The sequence below is a fragment of the Leptonychotes weddellii genome, chromosome 6 (assembly GCF_054177405.1).
Source record: "Leptonychotes weddellii isolate Sample4059 chromosome 6, ASM5417740v2, whole genome shotgun sequence".
NCBI classification, from domain to species: domain Eukaryota; kingdom Metazoa; phylum Chordata; class Mammalia; order Carnivora; family Phocidae; genus Leptonychotes; species Leptonychotes weddellii.
Window position 1 is genome coordinate 119,995,607 of NC_138374.1, and position 18,195 is coordinate 120,013,801.

The window sequence follows — 18,195 nt, forward strand, 5'->3', positions numbered from 1 at the left end:
AAAAAAAAAAGAAATGTTAGGCTTATCTTGGTCCAAACCCATCTGCTGTGGAACATCTTGCTGCTTTAAGAAGTTCCAGTGGCATTGTCACCAGGCTGTGAAATGTACCCAGTGATCATGGCACTGTTGCCGGGCAGTCTGACAAGGAACACACTAATCAGGGAGCATGGAATTATCAGTACCTCACCTGCTTTTAAGATAATGGGCTCTTGGCAAATCATTTTAGAATAGTGCCTGGGAATCAATCGATAGTTTTAATAGTTTTTGATGGACTGTTGATTGAGTTGAGTGATAATGGGGAAATTTAAGATATATACTTTAATGGAATGCAGGTGTCTTCAAGGATGGCATGCATAAAAATCTCTGGGGCAAGATGACCCCATTTACAAGATATTTGGTTTTGGTAAAGTGATCTATGAAGAATATATAAGAGACTACAACTAGATTTTTCTTTTTGACTCTCATTACCTGGATGACTTAATTGAAGTAATAAACCAAAAATCAGAGTCTTTTTCATTCTATAAACTATCATCTGATGAATGGGTCCACGCAGAGACCCTACTCCCAGTCTATTACTTTGCTCAGAACAATGGAGAGGAATAAAACAACCCTGAATTCACATAATTTTCACACAGTTTATAGAATAAAAAATACATCCAAAGGAAAGAGTCATATTTTATAATAGTTACTTAAATAAACAGTGAAAAGTCTCCTTCATTCTCAAAAACAATCAAGCAAAAAAAATAGAAAATCTCTACTTAAAATATGAGCCAGATTGTTTTCCCAGCAATGAAGACCCAATTAAAACAGCTTGGGAAGAGATTAGAAGTGGATCGACTGTTGAATGGCATTGGACACCCCTCACTCCCCCACCATTTTTGTGCCTACCTGTCATATAACATTTTCACAGACCAAAAATTGCTGCTTTAAAACTCTGTTACTCTAGGGACACCTGGATGGCTCAGTTGGTTAAGCGTCTGCGTTCAGCTCAGGTCATGATCTCAGGGTCCTGGGATCGAGACCCACGTTGGGCTCCCTCCTCAGTGGGGAGTCTGCTTCTCCCTCTCCCTCTGCCCTTTCCCCCTGCTCATGCTCTCTCTCTCTCTCAAATAAATAAATAAATAAATAAATAAGATCTCTAAAACACACACACACACAAAAACCCAAAAAAATAAAACTCTATAACTCTTATGTACTACCGAATGCTGACAAAGTGCACCTGATCTGGCAGGTATTATATTGCAGTAAATTTCATCAAAGCTCCCAGACTAAGGGCTATTCCTAATGTTTTTGGACAACCTGAGCTTTTTCTCAACTTCCATGGGGACCCAGAGACTCCACCTTTCTTGGCTCCCTTCTGCCATCCTGGATAATAGCATCTGTTAACCTGACTGATGAATACTGAGTGTTAGAAATCAAGAATAATAGCTGACTTCTAGAGGCAGTTGAAGTTAATGTCAAGGAAGCATATACACATATTAAACTGGAAAATCAAAACAAATTTACATCTCAAATCATAATAACAGAAGAAAATAATTCCACTTTTCAAAAAGTAAGGTGAGGCTTGTATGGATTTCTGTGCATTTTGATGTGCAATTATTGTCCAAATCTTTAGTGATTAATGATGACATCATATAGAGATTATTCTAGTGTAGAACTTGGGTGAAAATTTGGATCCTAGTGATAGAATATCTGTGACTCTCTCATATTTCCCACAATGTTTTTTTCTTCCTTCCTCCTTCTCTCTTCTTATTTTCTTTACTTCCATTTCTCTTTCATTTTGTTCTTTGTCTTTCTTATTCCTTTCTCCAGTGACAAAACTTTAGATCTCTCAGTTGTACTCAAGATTAAAATTCTTTTGAACCTTCTTATATTTTTTTTCTTTTATAGACAGTACAAGCCAGAGCCTTTCAGTATTCACCACAAAAACTTCCTTCTACATTCTGGGTTCGTGAGACCAGAGTTCGATCATACTGGTGGTAGTTAGTGACTGTGAGGTACGAGCCACTGGAATCAGTAAATCTGGAACCAGAATATTTGGCTTCAGACTTATATTTATCAATCCTATGGCTACCTCTGATAGATTATTTTTTTTCTTATTAAACAATATTAATGACTTATTTTTAGTTTTGTGAAGATTTTACCTTTTTTTTTTTTTTTTTAAATAGGCTTCACACCCAATGTGGGGGTTGAACTCATGACCCTAAGATCAAGACCTGAGCGGAGATCGAGAGTCAGATACTTAACCGATTGAGCCACCCAGGCACCTGGACGATTTTACTTCTTCTTCTTCTTTTTTTTTAACCCCATCCTCCCAACCCCCTCCCCTCCAGCAACCCTCAGTTTGTTTCCTAGGGTTAAGAGTCTCAGGCGCCTGGGTGGCTCAGTCGGTTAAGCTTCTGCCTTCAGCTCAGGTCATGATCCCAGGGTCCTGGGATGGAGTCCCTGCTGAGCAGGGAGCCTGCTTCTCCCTCTGCCTGCCACTCTCCTTGCTTGTGCTCTCTCTCTCACTCACTCTCTCTCTCAAATAAATAAAATCTTAAAAAAAAAAGTCTCATGGTTTTCCTCCCTCCCTGATGACTTCCCATTCAGTTTTCCCTCCCTTCCTTCTTATTGTCCCATGGACTTCTTTTTCATCTGATGCTTCCAATTTTTCAAATACCAAATTACCTAATTTCATCAAGCAGAACTATCTTGGCAATTAACCAAGATCACTGAAAATTTCGTATGCACTCTGAGTTTTATAAAGAAGGAAAAGACAGTCTCTGCCGTCTGGTTTGTGAGATAAAGCATTTTTTCCTCTCTTCTTGGAACGACTCCTGCCTGCTTTTCTATCTAAAGTCATCCTTCTGGAGGAGTTGTCAGCTTCTCTAGACCACCTAACTAGGAGAGAGAGTCCCTCTCTTGGCCAATACTTTTATCATTGCAGTTGATCCTCAGTTTTATAATTAGTTACATGTCGGTTTCCACTACTAGAGTGTGAGCTCCTCAACAACAGGTCTTTTGTTTTAATTCATCTAGTTCCTGATACATAGAGTAGGTGCTCGAAAAACGTTAGGTTTTAGATTGAAGAATTAAACCCCGAATTATGATATTCTATAACATACAAAAAATTCTCAAAAATATTAAGTTGTATCAGGATGACTTCACTTGTCACATATCCCCAAACAAATTAAAAAATCATAAGCATTCTTTTAATTCTTAGCACTCATTTTCATAGTTCTTATTCAAGATTCCCTTTTTTTTTTTTTAAAGATTTTATTTATTTATTTGACAGAGAAAGACACAGCGAGAGAGGGAACACAAGCAGGGGGAGTGGGAGAGGGAGAAGCAGGCTTCCTGCCAAGCAGGGAGCCTGATGCGGGGCTCGATCCCAGGACCCTGGGATCATGACCTGAACCGAAGGCAGACGCTCAATGACTGAGCCACCCAGGCGCCCTCAAGATTCCTTTTATCAGTATTCCAATTAGCACCAGCAAATCTTTTGTTTATGTAGTTTTTTTTTTTTTGTATGGTTGTTGGTATATCAGCTCATTTTGAAGCTATTCATTTTGCTGTTATTATAGGTATTGAGGATTTTTTGTTTTCAGGATGTTGAGCAAGATGCCACAATGAGGTTTTGCTAAATTACAGTTTGTACAATTAATGAACCCTTTATTTCTGCTCAAGATTATAGAGAGTTTAACTTTGTGTTCTTTTCTAAATTGATAACAGCTTGTTTTAAAAATCTATTTTTAGATTGGATGTGTTTGAAATGCTTTAGGAAATAATGCAAGTGGCCAGTGGTTTTTGTTTTGGCATGTTTTTATTTTATAATGCATGCTTTGTGACCTAGCAGATATATGGCAGATTTCAATTTATCAGACATAATACTTCCAACTTTTAACCCCTGGAAAGGAGAATGAACAGAAAGCCTGATTAATTATTGGTATTGTGATCCTTTGGCCATGCTTGCTGAATGATTTACACTGGTGTTTTATTAGATCCCACTGAACAAAGCCTCACTCACTGTGGGTGTTCAATAAAAACAGTCATGGGGTTAGGAACTTACAATCTCAAAGAAAATATGGTACAATCTGAACAAAAGAAATTTCTAATTTAATGTCTCCAAGATTTTTCTGCCCAAATCGTCTTTCCTTCTAGCTGCTTTGATCATATTTATTCTCTTTCAGAAACATGGCTTATCTGTTTTTGTGCCAAACTTGAATTATCCCTTTTAGTGTTCAACATCCTTTGCTCATTTATCCATGTCCATATAATTTTTCTGTTTCTCATTTTGTAGTATTTTCACCTCAAACAAATCTTCCATGTTCTTCACAGAGAATCAGCCTAGTGAGGTGATTCATGAAAAGACGCTCTATTCCACTATGTTCTCCAGGGACAGTCCACAAGGTTGTTTTAAAAATAGATTATGTTTCTGCATGGAGCACTGGGTGTTATGCACAAACAATGAATCATGGAACACTACATCTAAAACTAATGATGTAATGTATGGGAATTAACATAACAATAAAAAATAAAAAAAATAGATTATGTTTCTTGAAAGGAAATACATTTAGAATTTTTGTTTTGCCTACTTTGGCCAGTCTAGACATTGACCCTTTCAAATAGACATTTAAATAACAAGTGCAGCACATGGGAAGGAAAACAGAACATTCAAGGGGTTTTTTTGCACATTAATCACTCACGAATGTTTGAGTATTGAGAAGTCAGTTAATTAACTGAACACGCTTAAGAAATTAAAAAAAAATAGCTGTAGTCAAATGCTACATTCTATTAGGCGTTAGAGGTAGAGAGCAGAATGAACAGAATCCCTGCTGTCAAGGACTGACAGTCTCATGGAAGAGGCAGACTAATGGATGAGTGACACACTCTATCTTACGATGGCATCACAGGGTGGCCTGTGGAATATGTCCCCACGAAGCTTTACGAAGAGATGATAACTGGAACTGAACCTTGGAAGATGAGCATCATTAAGAGGAAAAAAAGTTGGATATCAAAAGAGCATTCCAGACAGGGAATAGCATGAGTGAGAACAGGGAACCTTAAAATACTGTGACCCATTTGTGAATTATATGTATCTCAATGTGATTGAGTGAGAAGAGTGAAAAAGAGTGACAAATAGTGCTGTAAAAAGAGGCAGGAATCAAGTCAGGGAATCATGGTCAAGGATGCTTGGGGTGATTTCAATGCCAGGTTTTCGAATATGGGAAATCATACTATTTGTTTCTGAATGAGAGAGCTTGCTTCCTCTCTCTCCCTTCCATGTGAGGACACAGCAAGAAGACAGCTGTTTGCACGCCAGAAAGATGGGCCTCATCGGAATGGAATTGGCTGGCACCTTAATCCTGGACTTCCCAGCATCCAGAACTGTGAGAAATAAATGTCTGTTGTTTAAGCCATCCAGTATAATGTATTTTACTAGAGCAGCCTGAGCAGACTAGGACAGTTCCTCATTTCTTTCAGTGATACCATATTCCTAGGAAGGCATGCTAGACATCTGGGAATCATCTTCAATTCCTCCTGGTTCTGCCTCCATGTCCATGAATTTCTTAGGTTCTCTTTTCTGGTATTCCTGCACTGTTCAGTACCATGGTTCCTTGTCATTTGTTGTCTGGACTATTTCAATAATCTAATTGGTTTCATTTTTGTCTACAAACTCTCAAAAGACCTACAGAAGAGGAAGCACCGATGCGCAGTGAAGTATTCTTCTTCAAAAATTTTCAGTGGCTCTCCACTGTCTGAAGAATAATATTTAAAATCCTCGGCACAGAATTTAGAGCCCCCTCCCACCCCCGCCCATGGTATGGCCTCAGTCATCTTTCCAGGGTCATCTCCCAATACACCCAGCCATGTGCTTTTTGTTGTGGCCACTTGGAATTTAATTCATTAGGAGCTTCCACGTTGGTGAACATATCGATATGCTGGAGGGTGATGTGCCCTGATTCAATGAGGAGAAGGCACAGAAGCTTTGCATTTGGGACCCTTCCAGAACTCTCCCTAAAAGTCTCTTCATTTGGTTGGTCCTCCATATCCTTCATAATGAAACTGTGATAGTAAATATTGCACTTTCCTGAATTCTGTCAGTCATTGTGCTGAATTATCAAACCTGAGGGGGTCATGAGTCCCCAGATTTGTAGCCAGTTAATCAGGAATTCGAATAGCCTGGGGACCCTGGAGCTGTAACTGGCATCTGAAGTGGGAGCCATCTTGTGGAGGACCGAGTCCTTAACGTGAGGGGTGGTCAGTACCAGAAATGAATTGCAGTACACTGTTTGAGGTGGAAACGAAATAATGTCACAGAATGAAAGCCATTTTGGTGATAGCAACAGTTTAGTCATTTTCAGGGGGAAGTTTTTGGGATGACCTAAAACAAAATGAGATCAGTACTGCTTTAGAAAAAAGTTCCTACCAAAGAAGAGGATTTGCTACAGTCTCAATGTTTAAAGTATCAATTTCTATACCTCTCATTTTTCATCATAGTGTTCAGGAAAATTATTCTGTTAGCAGTCAAGATGGCTGAATCCCCAGAATTACATTTCTGGCTTGTTTTTACATTTAGGATTTTTTTTCCCCTCCTGGATATAAACAGTATGCTTTATTGTTGCAGAAAGGGAAATCAGGTGGAAATCGGAGACAAGACTTCCATCCTTTTTGCCCAGCAGAGAGGGAAGAACTCAGTGATCACATGGTCCTGCTTACACTAAGCATATCTGGGAACCATCTAGATATTTACATGAGAACATATAACTCCTCTCTTCCTCATTTCTTTTTGGATATTACAGTTTGGCATTTGTCATCCAGATAGGCCTTTTCTTTCTTCTCCCTGTGGTAAAGTTTGATAGCATCTGATTTTATGCTGCCTTTTTGACAGTCGTCCTTTCCATCCTCCTTTCACTTGATCACCCTACTTCCCTACTTTTGGTTTCAGCTTTGCTTTCATAGCCCCTGGGTACTATCCTGACCTTCTGAGGCTCCTGCTTTCCACATGGTGAAGCCATCACGCCCACTGCCATATGCATAACAGTTCGCTTTCCTAGCTCACTTCCCTAGCGTAGCTTTTTTGGGGAGAGGGGAGGTGAAAAGCAAAGTTCTGAGAAATGTCAGACCAGGGATGCCTGGGTGGCTGTCGGTTAAGCATCTGCGGCTCAGGTCATGATCCCAGCATCCTGGATCAAGTCCCGCACTGGGCTCCCTGCTCAGTGGGGAGCCTGCTTCTCCCTCTCCCTCTGCTGCTCCCCCTGCTTGTGCTTTCTCTCTCTCTCTGATAAATACATAAATAAATGAATAAATAAATAAATAAATAAAATCTTATTAAAAGGACACATCAGACCAATCCAGCCAACTTAATTCTTTCTCCCGAAGGGTTCTTAACACAATGTCCTCTCTTTTATTCTTATTTTGTTACCCAAGGAAAGAAAATTTACTTAGCTCCTTTTTTTTAACCCAATATTTCGCTCATCAATTAATATTTATTGAGTTTCTTTCTGCTGGAGGAGTAGTTTTATTCTTTACAAATAATAAATTGTCAAATCTTTGTGCCCTAAAGACAAAAAAAAAAAAAATACATGGGTCAAATACATTTCACCACATCTGCTTGAAGGATCACATTTCTTTTTAGAGGTCCATTTATTTTTTCATTTAGTGTGTTTTTCTCTGGTATATATGATTAGCTAACAGCAAAAGGTGAAGTTTTATTGAACAGAATTGCTCACCCAGTTGAGATAAATGAACTTCGGTTTGAGGGTATTCTAGTACCATTTATTTATATTTGACTAGATCTTGCCAGTTACTGAAGAGCATTCATGTACTATTTAGTGTGAAAAAACGATACACAGACTCTGTTCATCACATGTTTATTTACATTATAATTCTGTTTTATTGTGTGTAATGAATCTGTGTATATGAAAATAATTTTATGAGTTCAAACTCAAAGCATTTGTTGACTCTTTGATACACATTTTCAAGTTAATCTTGTTTGGTGCTTTCTGTTCTTGGTTCTGTTCTTGTCCCCTTGACTGTGGTACCTCATCCCCACCTTCTGTTTTTTTCCCTTCTTCATATTCCTGTGAAGAGGGGATCAATGTCAACAGTGATAGGAGCCATCCTAACAACTTTCCAAGGACAATTATAGAACCATCTATAACTCCGTAAAGTCAAAGGAATGTTGTATAAAAAATTTTCTAATAAGTATCTTTTTTCTTGATTATAAAAGTAGTACATGCTATCACAAGAAATTTAGAAATATATTCTAAATCACATACAACTATGATGTTATTCTATCATAATGGATGCTTACTCCCTAGCATTTCCTTTCAGTCTCCTCTTGTATGGCTTTCCTTAATATATACATAGATATATTATTGTTTTCCCAACAGAGTTGAGATCATATTTATAACTTCTTTTAACTGATTTTTGCTTTAATTTCACTTTATTTTCATCAGGCATTAAAAAGATCAGCACAAATTTACCTAGGCAATCTTTATGCCTCTTCACATGAAATAACTGCATTGAAAGAAAAGAACATATAGTTTATTGTTTGCTATTTCTCAGTGCTTTTCTCATTTTTGCTCCCTATTTTTGATATTCTCTTTAATTATCAGAGATTACCCACAGTATTATCTAATCAAAATAAAATCTTCAAAAAGGAAGTTTATTTCTACTTTCACTGAGTCAAAACTGATCAAATTGCCAGAGGAGCTAAATAGAATGGAATAAAGACTCTCCTGGTACAATTATCTTCTGTAGCAACATCAGCCTGAATGATCCATTTGCGATTTTTTTGTATGCGTCTGTCTGAAAACATTTGCTATGAACACTTCTTTCCCTATACCTAAGTAATGTTTAAACATTCATTAAAACTCCTAGTGGATCAGCCACAAGTACCAAATGCTTGCTGTGTACAGTGTGTAAGATACTTTTCACATGCTAGTTACTAAATACATGGGAAAGGAAGACCAGAATTTTTGGTTTCTGACCTAAAAATGCTTACTCCTAATTAGGGACAAGAAGAAAGAAGGGCGAGGGAATTAATATTAGCTGCAGGCCTCTATCTTGGACAGTGCTAGGACTCTACATATTAAATCTTTACTACTCTAAAAAGTAAGCACATGTCCTAATCTACTAAATTCTGCTAATTTTGTCTCCTGACAGATGCATTTTATTGAATGCATATTTTTTTAAAGATTTTATTTATTTATTTGACAGAGAGAGAGCACAAGCAGGGGGAGCAGCAGAGGGAGAGGGAGAAGCAGACTGCACTGAGCTGGGAGCCCGATATGGGTCTCGGTTCCAGGACCCTGGGATCATGATCTGAGCAGAAGGCAGATGCTTAACCATCTGAGCCACCCAGGCACCCCTATTGAATGCATAATGATAAAAAGTAGAATTGTTTTTCTTACCTAATGAACAATGTGCAGGAAGACAGTCCAGGACTAGTATGTTGGTCTAGGAAATTGACAAGGCTGTGCAAAGGGCTCTGGGCAGATGTCTTATCAGGCATAATGCCACCCTAAACAAATGAGGGTGATGTTAAAAATGATAAAGGGGAGAATGGATGCCTCTAGAATCTCTCGCATCAGTACTGCTTACTCATCAAGGCCAATATACTGTCTTGCATGGATTCCTGCGATTATCTTCGTATTGGTCACTTAACCTCTGGTCTTGTGCAACTTCAGTCCATTCTTCATACTACCACCAGAGTGATCTTCCTTAAACACAACTGTAAGTGTGTCACTTACTTGCTTAAAGCACCTCAATGGCTCTTTGTTTTTCTTAAGATAAAGTTCAAGCTCCTTAAGACGGCATTCAAAGGTCTTTGAGATTTGCACATTATCACAGCTCCGCTGTCCAGGTTGAATTATGTTTTAGCCACAGCACATTTTCAATGCCTTAAATGTGCCTGGGTCTCTTTCAGTTATCAGGGTTTATTTAGGTTCCCCTTGCATTTTAAAGAGAAACTGGATTTACAGTTTTCTAATATAAATTCTACTTTTTAAAATGTGAGACCCGTGGCCAAATAAAAGATCTCTGTCGAAGAAATTCAACTCATCTGCTGCCACTGAGCAATCTTTATACTATTCCTTTGGCGTGAAATAGTCTTTTCTCTTTTTGATGAATCAATTTCATCCCAACCCTTGTTTTTTTGCTTTTTGTTTGTCTACCTTCTCAGTTTTCAGGCCACACTACTATTTCCTCCCAGGAGGCTTCTCTGCCTTCCCAGATGTGGGTAAATCTTCTCTCCCATGTACTCCAGCCATGGAATGCTCTATTAGCATCAGCATGTGACTGACTTCCCATTAAGCTTGGAAGCTCAGAGGGTTGGAGTCATTTCTGTCTCAATTATCTGTTCATTGATTCAACAAAGATTTCATGGGCACCTACTATGTGCTAAGGCTATCTTAGGCACTAAGGATTTAGTAATTAACAAAGTAGCGAAAACTCTTTTTTTTTTTTTAAAGATTTTATTTATTTATTTGACAGGGAAAGACACAGCGAGAGAGGGAACACAAGCAGGTGGAGTAGGAGAGGGAGAAGCAGGCTCCCCGCTGAGCAGGGAGCCCGATGTGGGGCTCGATCCCAGGACCCTGGGACCATGACCAGAGCCGAAGGCAGAGGCTTAGCGACTGAGCCACCCAGGCGCCCCATCACTTTTTTTTAATTAATTTATTTGACGGAGAGAGACACAGCGAGAGAGGGAACACAAGCGGAGGAGTGGGAGAGGGAGAGGCAGGCTCCCCGCTGAGCAGGGAGCCCGACGCGGGGCTCGATCCCAGGACCCTGGGATCACGACCTGAGCCGAAGGCAGATGCTTAACGACTGAGCCACCCAGGCGCCCCACAAAGTAGCGAAAACTCTTGACCTTCATGGAGCTAGGTAGGAAGATAATAAACGGGAGAAATAAAACCTATGGTATATTATATAGTGCCCTCTCTAAGTCTCTTTTAAGAAAAGTGAAACCATCTACTATTCATATGCTGCTCTATCAATCAGGACAGACTGGGTGTTTCTCAAGCTTTTTTTTTTCATTATTGCACCCTTAAGGAGGCCTTTTAGAGATTTTTTTTACCTAAACGCCTAACCACCCCCTCTCCCTCATGAAATTTAAATACCACAGATATATTGTAAGCCTGTTTATATACTGTGGCCCTTTGGAGGCCATAGAGCATTGTATATTTTTTTCATAACCCAAAACCCAATTTTCATCATTATTGCCTCTATTAAGAATACATTGGTTAGATTGTCTGGGTATTGCCATTATCCCCAAACGTCAGGGACTAAAAGCAACAAAGTCAAGCTACATGACCATTGTAGGTCAAGCTGCGGACTCTGGGACTCCAGCTGACAGTCACTATGGAAACATTGCTGGTCTCCAGGCAGAGACCAAGCATGCATGGCAACTCACAAAGAATCGTCTACAGCCTTTTGAACTTCTGCTCAGAGGTGACGTGTGCTGGTTTTGCTCACTCTCCATTAGCAAATCAAGTCATATGGCACATCTTGTATTTTGTGGGGAAGAGGAGAGAAAGGGGAAGTATAATCTTAACATGTGACTGAAAAGAAGAAAAAAACACCTCCGAATATTTGTGAAGAGTCCTAATGATTGTTACAGTTATGGTCCTGAGAGGAAGTGGGACTAAACTTTAAAGATGTCAAAATTATTTGTTCACAAGCCTGCAGAGGCCAAACTAGGATTTGAACCCAGATAACTGACTTTTACTCATTTATTTTACTGCTTGTCTCTGGGGTTCAATCCTGCCCATCATGATAAATGTGTGGTCATCATTGGGCTTTCAGTATGTATGTGGCAACTCCTCCCTCACCCTTGCTCCTTGGTCTCTTTAGTTAAAAAGGCATGTTGTCATATAACACCCACAAGGACAGTGAAAATATTGCCAGAATCCCACTCACCCCAGCCTGAAAATCTATATTGTCTGCATGGGGGGAGGGGTTATTTATTCATGTGACTTTCTGTCATCAGAGTCCTGAATGGGCCCATCAAGACTGCCCTGAGAACACTGGGCGCTGGGTTCACAGACTCCTCAAGATATCTTCAGGTCTGTTCCCCTAGAGCCAAGCAAACTACAAGATCCCTCTGATAGACCTGGTGGAAGGAAGTGGGGCTCATTCCAAAGGAAGGCATTTTTAGGAAGACATAGCAGGAGAAAACTCTGGGTTTTCTTGTTCCAGTGTGTAACAGGCTTCATTTCTGTTAGGGTTGGTGATGATCTTCTACCCAACAGACCTCCACTGTGGCCTTCTTGTTATTTCATTTGGCAAGATCCCATGTTAGAACCATCATTTGTTGTGAGATAATGGAGGCTGGCCAATGGTACATTTTGGGGGCACATCAAGGTTTTTAGGAACCTGAGCAATAATCTGGCCCAATTCTGTTTGGACAAATAAGAAGACAGTGACTCAGTGTTCCATAAGCGGCCAGTGTCAGGGAAAATCCCAGGGCCCTTGCCTGCCAGTATGTTCTCCTCTCTACTTCTCTCTCTCTCTCTGGGATGATTTGCTATACTTCCTTCCTCAACATCCAGAGGGGAAGATCCCCTCTGTTTACTTGTCAAGTTCCCTCTCCCTCAGGTCCTCTTTCTTACTCCTTTTTTCTACTCAAAAGAGAAATGTGTTATGGTTTCTAGAGGAAGAATCAAGATCTGAGCTTTTCCAAACTTGGCAAGAGCCCCTGGCAAGGTTTCTTCTGGGCTGTCTCGGGGACATCCGCAGCTGGAGAACAACCAGTCTCTCCCAAGGGCTGGGAAAATGCCACATGAGTCCTCCCTTGTGGCCCACCATGGGTTATAAGCAGCAAAACTATCCCTGGCCCTGCAAAGTCATGTGACTCAGACAACTTGCCTTCAAGCTCTCGGAACACGTTGTGGGAATTCAGCAGCCTCCTTACATGGCTCCTACGGCTGTCCCCAACTTGCCAAGGTTGGCCCATATCCACTCTATCCCTTATATTCTGCCAGGCTTAGCACAGAAAGCTGTATTTCATCAATATTTATTGAACTGAATGGTATGAGTTGAATTGAAGGTGAGACAATGGAAACTCTGTGAGTCCAAGTACCTCGCTCAAAGTCACACGGCTGGTAAGAATGAGATTGAATTCAGAATTCGAATCCATCTGCCTGACTTCGCTGCATTATATGAATCAAACATTCCAAGCTGAATTTACAAAAATGAAGTTAGTATGAGGGACGTTTCCCATGAGCTATACTGCTGATCAAGAGACAGCATCCATAGTGGCCTGGGGGGTCAGGGGAGCTCCTTTCTCATCCACATATTGCAACTGTGTAGAATATTTAAGAAGGCAATGAGGTTTGCCTGACTGCTCTGTCGTAGCCCAAATTCTTCGCAGTACTCTTGTCCTAAGGTCGTGAGGAGGGCCAGGTCCAGCAGAGGTCCGTCACCGCTGACTACACTGCCTCCCAACCTTGCATTTTGGTGACTTACCCAATCCGCTCTGTGCTCAGCCCCTAGTGCCCTTTCTCAGATGGTTTTTTTGCATGCACAGAATGTATGTAATCTGAGGAACTAAACTTGTCAGGAAAGACGGCCCAAGTCAGCTTCTTCCAGCCCAGTGCCTGACCGATTGCTGAACTCAAAAGAGGTTCCCAAGCACCAGTTTAAACAAAAAATTAAAATAACAAAAACCCTCCAAATCCAAAAAATAAATAAACAAAGAATGTGCACTTGTCCAATCCCTTGATTTCATCAGAGATTTGGGTGAAGATAAAGTTGAAATGTTGCCATAACTCTTTGTGTATGATTTATAGCCCAAATATATTCATTGAATTTGGTACAACTTGCAAAAGTACACTGGACATTTGTAGGCTACTCTGTTACTCCACACCCCAGTTTTGAAAACCTGTTTCTGGGCATAAACTCCCTAGAAACATCCTTATGGCTGTGGATGAGTTTCCTTGCAGCTTTATTCCAGGCAACATTTTTTCTTCCCCGAAGAGGCTGACAACAATGCTTCTTTCTCTTCTGTGGTGCATTGAGAAAATGAAGGCATTATTAACCAGAGGGCATTTAAAAAAAATGGAATTAATATTGTCATCTCTTTTCATTTGCATCATGGATGGATTAACATTGAATATTTCTATCAAGTCAGATTTTGCTTATTTCCCCTTTCAGGTACAAGTTCCCTTAGAAAACAAGATAGGCATATTAATATTCTTCCTGGCAAAGGAGGAATTCACACAAAATGTGACCACATGTGTGGCCCTTACTTCTCTCCTAGGCTGTTTTCTCATGTCGCGGATAGTATACAACAAGCATGAACTTCCTTTATGTTTAAAGGGAACTAGAGACATTGACCGGTGTTTGCTCTGATGAGGGTGGTTTTTATTTTATTTTATTTTTCTGGTGACTATTTAATCACAACAAAATTTAACAATGTATAACAGTGAAATGACCGTAGTCTTCCAAGGAGATTTAAGTACAAAAAGGATGAGAAATGGCAACTCCCAAATTTACAGTATCTGGGATCTGTAGAAACCAATGGCCCAGTAGGCAGTCAGGCATGTACAAGTCTCTATATCAAAAGGACAGCAACCAGAGGGGAAGTTCTTATAAGAATTCTAATAGCTGATCCAGCAATTGCACTACTAAGTATTTACCCCAAGGATACAAAAATACCAATTTGAAGGGATACATGCACCCTGATGTTTATAGCAGCCTTATCTACAACAGCCAAATTATGGAAGGAGCCCAAATGTCCATTGACTGATGACTGGATAAAGAAGTTGTGGTGTATATATATATACAATGGAATATTACTCAGCCATAAGAAGAATGAAATCTTGCTACTGGCAACAACATGGATAGAACTAGAGGGTATTATGCTAAGCAAAATAAGTTAGTCAGAGAAAGAAAATTCCATATGATTCACTCATGTGGAATTTAAGAAACAAAGCAAATGGTCATAGGGGGAAAAAAGACAGAGGAAAACCAAGAAACAGACTCATAACTATAGAGAACAAACTGATGGTCATCAGTGGGGGGTCGGTGGGGGGATGGATGAAATAGGTGATGGGGATTAAGGCATGCACTTGTGATGAGCACCGAGTGTTGTATGTGTTGAATCACTAAATTGTACATCTGAAACTAATATTACACTATATGTTAACTAACTGGAATTTAAATTAAAAAAAAAAAAGAATTCTTACAGCCAAAGGTACAAAGAGCAACAAACACATCTTTCAGTGTGGATTTATGGTTGGAATCCAGTTTCTTAGAGTTGAAAGGTAGTTATTACTGAGACTCACAACAGTTGTTTCTGACAGTTAAACCCACTGAATCACATCCAGGAACAGTTCAATAAACACTATGATAAAGTGTTCACAGAGACCACTTTTTCTTTCCATATACTTTTTTTTTTTTTTTGAGAGAGAGAGTGAGAGCGCACCTGCAAGAAGGGGTTTGGGGGGAGGGGCAGAGAAAGAATCTTAAGCAGGTTCCATGCCCGGTGCAGAGCCCAGTGTGGGGTTTGATTTCATGACCCTGAGATCATGACCTGAGCCAAAATCAAGAGTCAGATGCTCAACCGACTGAGCCACCCAGGCACCCCTCCATATACTTTTTTTTTTTTTAATATAAAGGGATTTCAATAGGAATTCTAAAATAGTTCCATTGTAGTTAGGTTCTGAAGAGGTAAGACTTGGACAGAGAGGGCCCATAAGATAAATCTCCCATCCTCTTTTTTTGTCAGTGAACAGGAGCAACTTTTCTACCTTAGCCTTTTCTTTTTAACTTTCATTTAGAAAGCTATTTCCCTGCTGCTGGTTTTCTCTCTTCTCTGTCTCTGAGATTAAGATCAAAGGCACAGTTCAGGTCACCCATCCTCACTCAACCAGGCTACGATTCTGATTTGAGTGTAAATATTCATTAGCTTCTACCACATTTGATGGCTCATTAATTGTATTACTCTGAGAACTCATGTCACCTTGCATACTTAATAATAATTCAGACTTTTAAATTTTGTTCATCTCATCTGTTCAGATAAATAAGGTCTCTCCAAACTCACTCTTCATCTCTGTCATAAAATGCAGTTGAATTCATCATTAAATAGTAGGAGAAGGAGCAGACAGCCTGTCTCATGCATGCTGGGACTCCCTGCAGTGCTTTGCCCAGTTTGTATGTAGTCATACTCTGTAAGTCTTCATTAAAGGAATGAACAGAGAATGAATGGAAGTTGAGAGACTTAGTTTTGAGTCCTCTTTGCCTCTCACTCGCTGTGTGGCCTTGGACAAACCACTTGACATCTCCAACCTCCATTTTTTTCACCTGTAAATAAGTGAGGGATCAGATGTCCCCCTGTTTGTTTTTAATAGTTAGATTAGATCTCATCCACTTACTTTCGAGGTATACCCAAAATAGCAATTACTTTATTAACACAGGGCTTATAAATCTTTCCTAGATCAACAGTGAAATCCCTAAGGATGATTAGTGTTTTGTTTTCTTTTTAATTGCTTCACCTATTATCTTTAAACTAGGACAAATAAGAATTAAAGAGAAAAAGTAAAAAGGCTTTCCAGTTCCAGCAAGAGGGGAACTTGTCTTTTCTGAGAGATGTTTACCAAACCTTAACATTTTGGGGAAAAAGAAAAAATTCCAAAAGACCATTAGTGTTCCATTCCCTCCCTGCAGAATATATCTCTACATATCACATGGTATTGAAATGGTCTTTTTTCACTCTTACGTTTCATTCACTATTGGCAAACTGCTTGAGAGCATTGACCAGGTCTTTCTCAATTATTTTTGTATCTCCAGTACCTAGAGTAGTGACACATACTAGGTGCTCAATATGTTAAACTACACTGTTAAGGGCGCCTGGGTGGCTCAGTCGGTTGAGCGACTGCCTTCGGCTCAGGTCACGATCCTGGAGTCCCTGGATCGAGTCCCGCATCGGGCTCCCTGCTTGGCAGGGAGTCTGCTTCTCCCTCTGACCCTCCCCCCTCTCATGTGCTCTCTCTCTCTCAAATAAATAAATAAAAAAAAATCTTTAAAAACAAAACAAAACAAAAAAACTACACTGTTAAAATGGAAGTTCAGATAACCGAGCGAGTGGTGGAGCAAGATTATGAGAGTATCTACTGATTCCAAATGTGATAGTCTTTCTAATATAGAAACTGATTGCATTAAACCATTGAAAACCTTTAATTTTATTTATTTATTTATTTATTTATTATTTATTTATTTTTTTAAAAGATTTTATTTATTTATTTGAGAGAGAGAGCACATGAGAGGGGGGAGGGTCAGAGGGAGAAGCAGGCTCCCTGCCGAGCAGGGAGCCCGATGCGGGACAAGATCCAGGGACTCCAGGATCATGACCTGAGCCGAAGGCAGTCGCTTAACCAACTGAGCCACCCAGGCGCCCTATTTATTTATTTTTTTAAGTAATCTCTATACCCAATGTGGGGCTCGAATTCACTACCCTGAGATCAAGAGGCGTGTTCCACTGGGCCGGCTGAGTGCCCCCCGTAACCTTTACTATCTTAGTAAGAATTAGATATCAGATGGTGGCAGCAATTTTGAGGACCCCAAATTGTGTCATTTTCATGGGTTTGAGATGTGCAGGTTATAGGCTGCTGCCAGCATGGGTCTGGGTAGCCAGGAGTGAGTATGGAGATTCTTTGTCTTAAGGAGCACATTTAAATAAAATAAGGGAGAGAGAGCGCGAGATTTAGAAGTTAACACTTCTGATCCCCTCTTTAAAATAACTCTGCTTAAGTAAGGAGCAGATGGCCCAAAAGATAATTTCATCCCTAGATAGAAGCTGGAATAGATAAACCTATGTGGAAACATTTTCTATGTCATATTTTTCTTACTCTACTTTGTAAAGAAATAATGATGTAAAATAAAAAATCTAAGGAGTGAGAGATATTACATAATTTCATTTAGGAAATGGCCTGAAGCAATTTCATCTGAAGGAATAAGGATTCATGTATGCAACTGAGCCAGAAAAGTTGAAAACAGGAAAGTAAACAAAACTAGAGTGCAAAAGCCAGGAATTTTGTGAATCAGGATTATTTACTTGATTTTATTTTTTTGTATCTGTGGTGTGACTAATAAACTAAATCAAGTATTGACTCTTGAATTCTGTAAAGGAAATAAGTGTATGGGTAAATACACAATGTTTTTTCAGTATTTAAGTTAAAACTTCAATAACAGCTTTACGCTATG

General features: G+C 39.6%; 2 long non-coding RNA genes across 6 annotated transcripts in view; one reads left to right on the forward strand and one right to left on the reverse strand.

The window, feature by feature from the left end:
• LOC145722365 (uncharacterized) overlaps positions 1 to 18,195 on the forward strand; it is a 179,279-nt gene that overhangs the window by 28,823 nt on the left and 132,261 nt on the right. The gene's annotated exons all lie outside the window — the stretch shown is intronic.
• LOC145722364 (uncharacterized) lies at positions 7,937 to 10,136 on the reverse strand. The gene is made up of 2 exons (XR_014146580.1): positions 9,402 to 10,136; positions 7,937 to 8,066 (listed from the first exon to the last, which is right to left on the reverse strand). It is a non-coding gene; the product is annotated as an uncharacterized LOC145722364 (long non-coding RNA).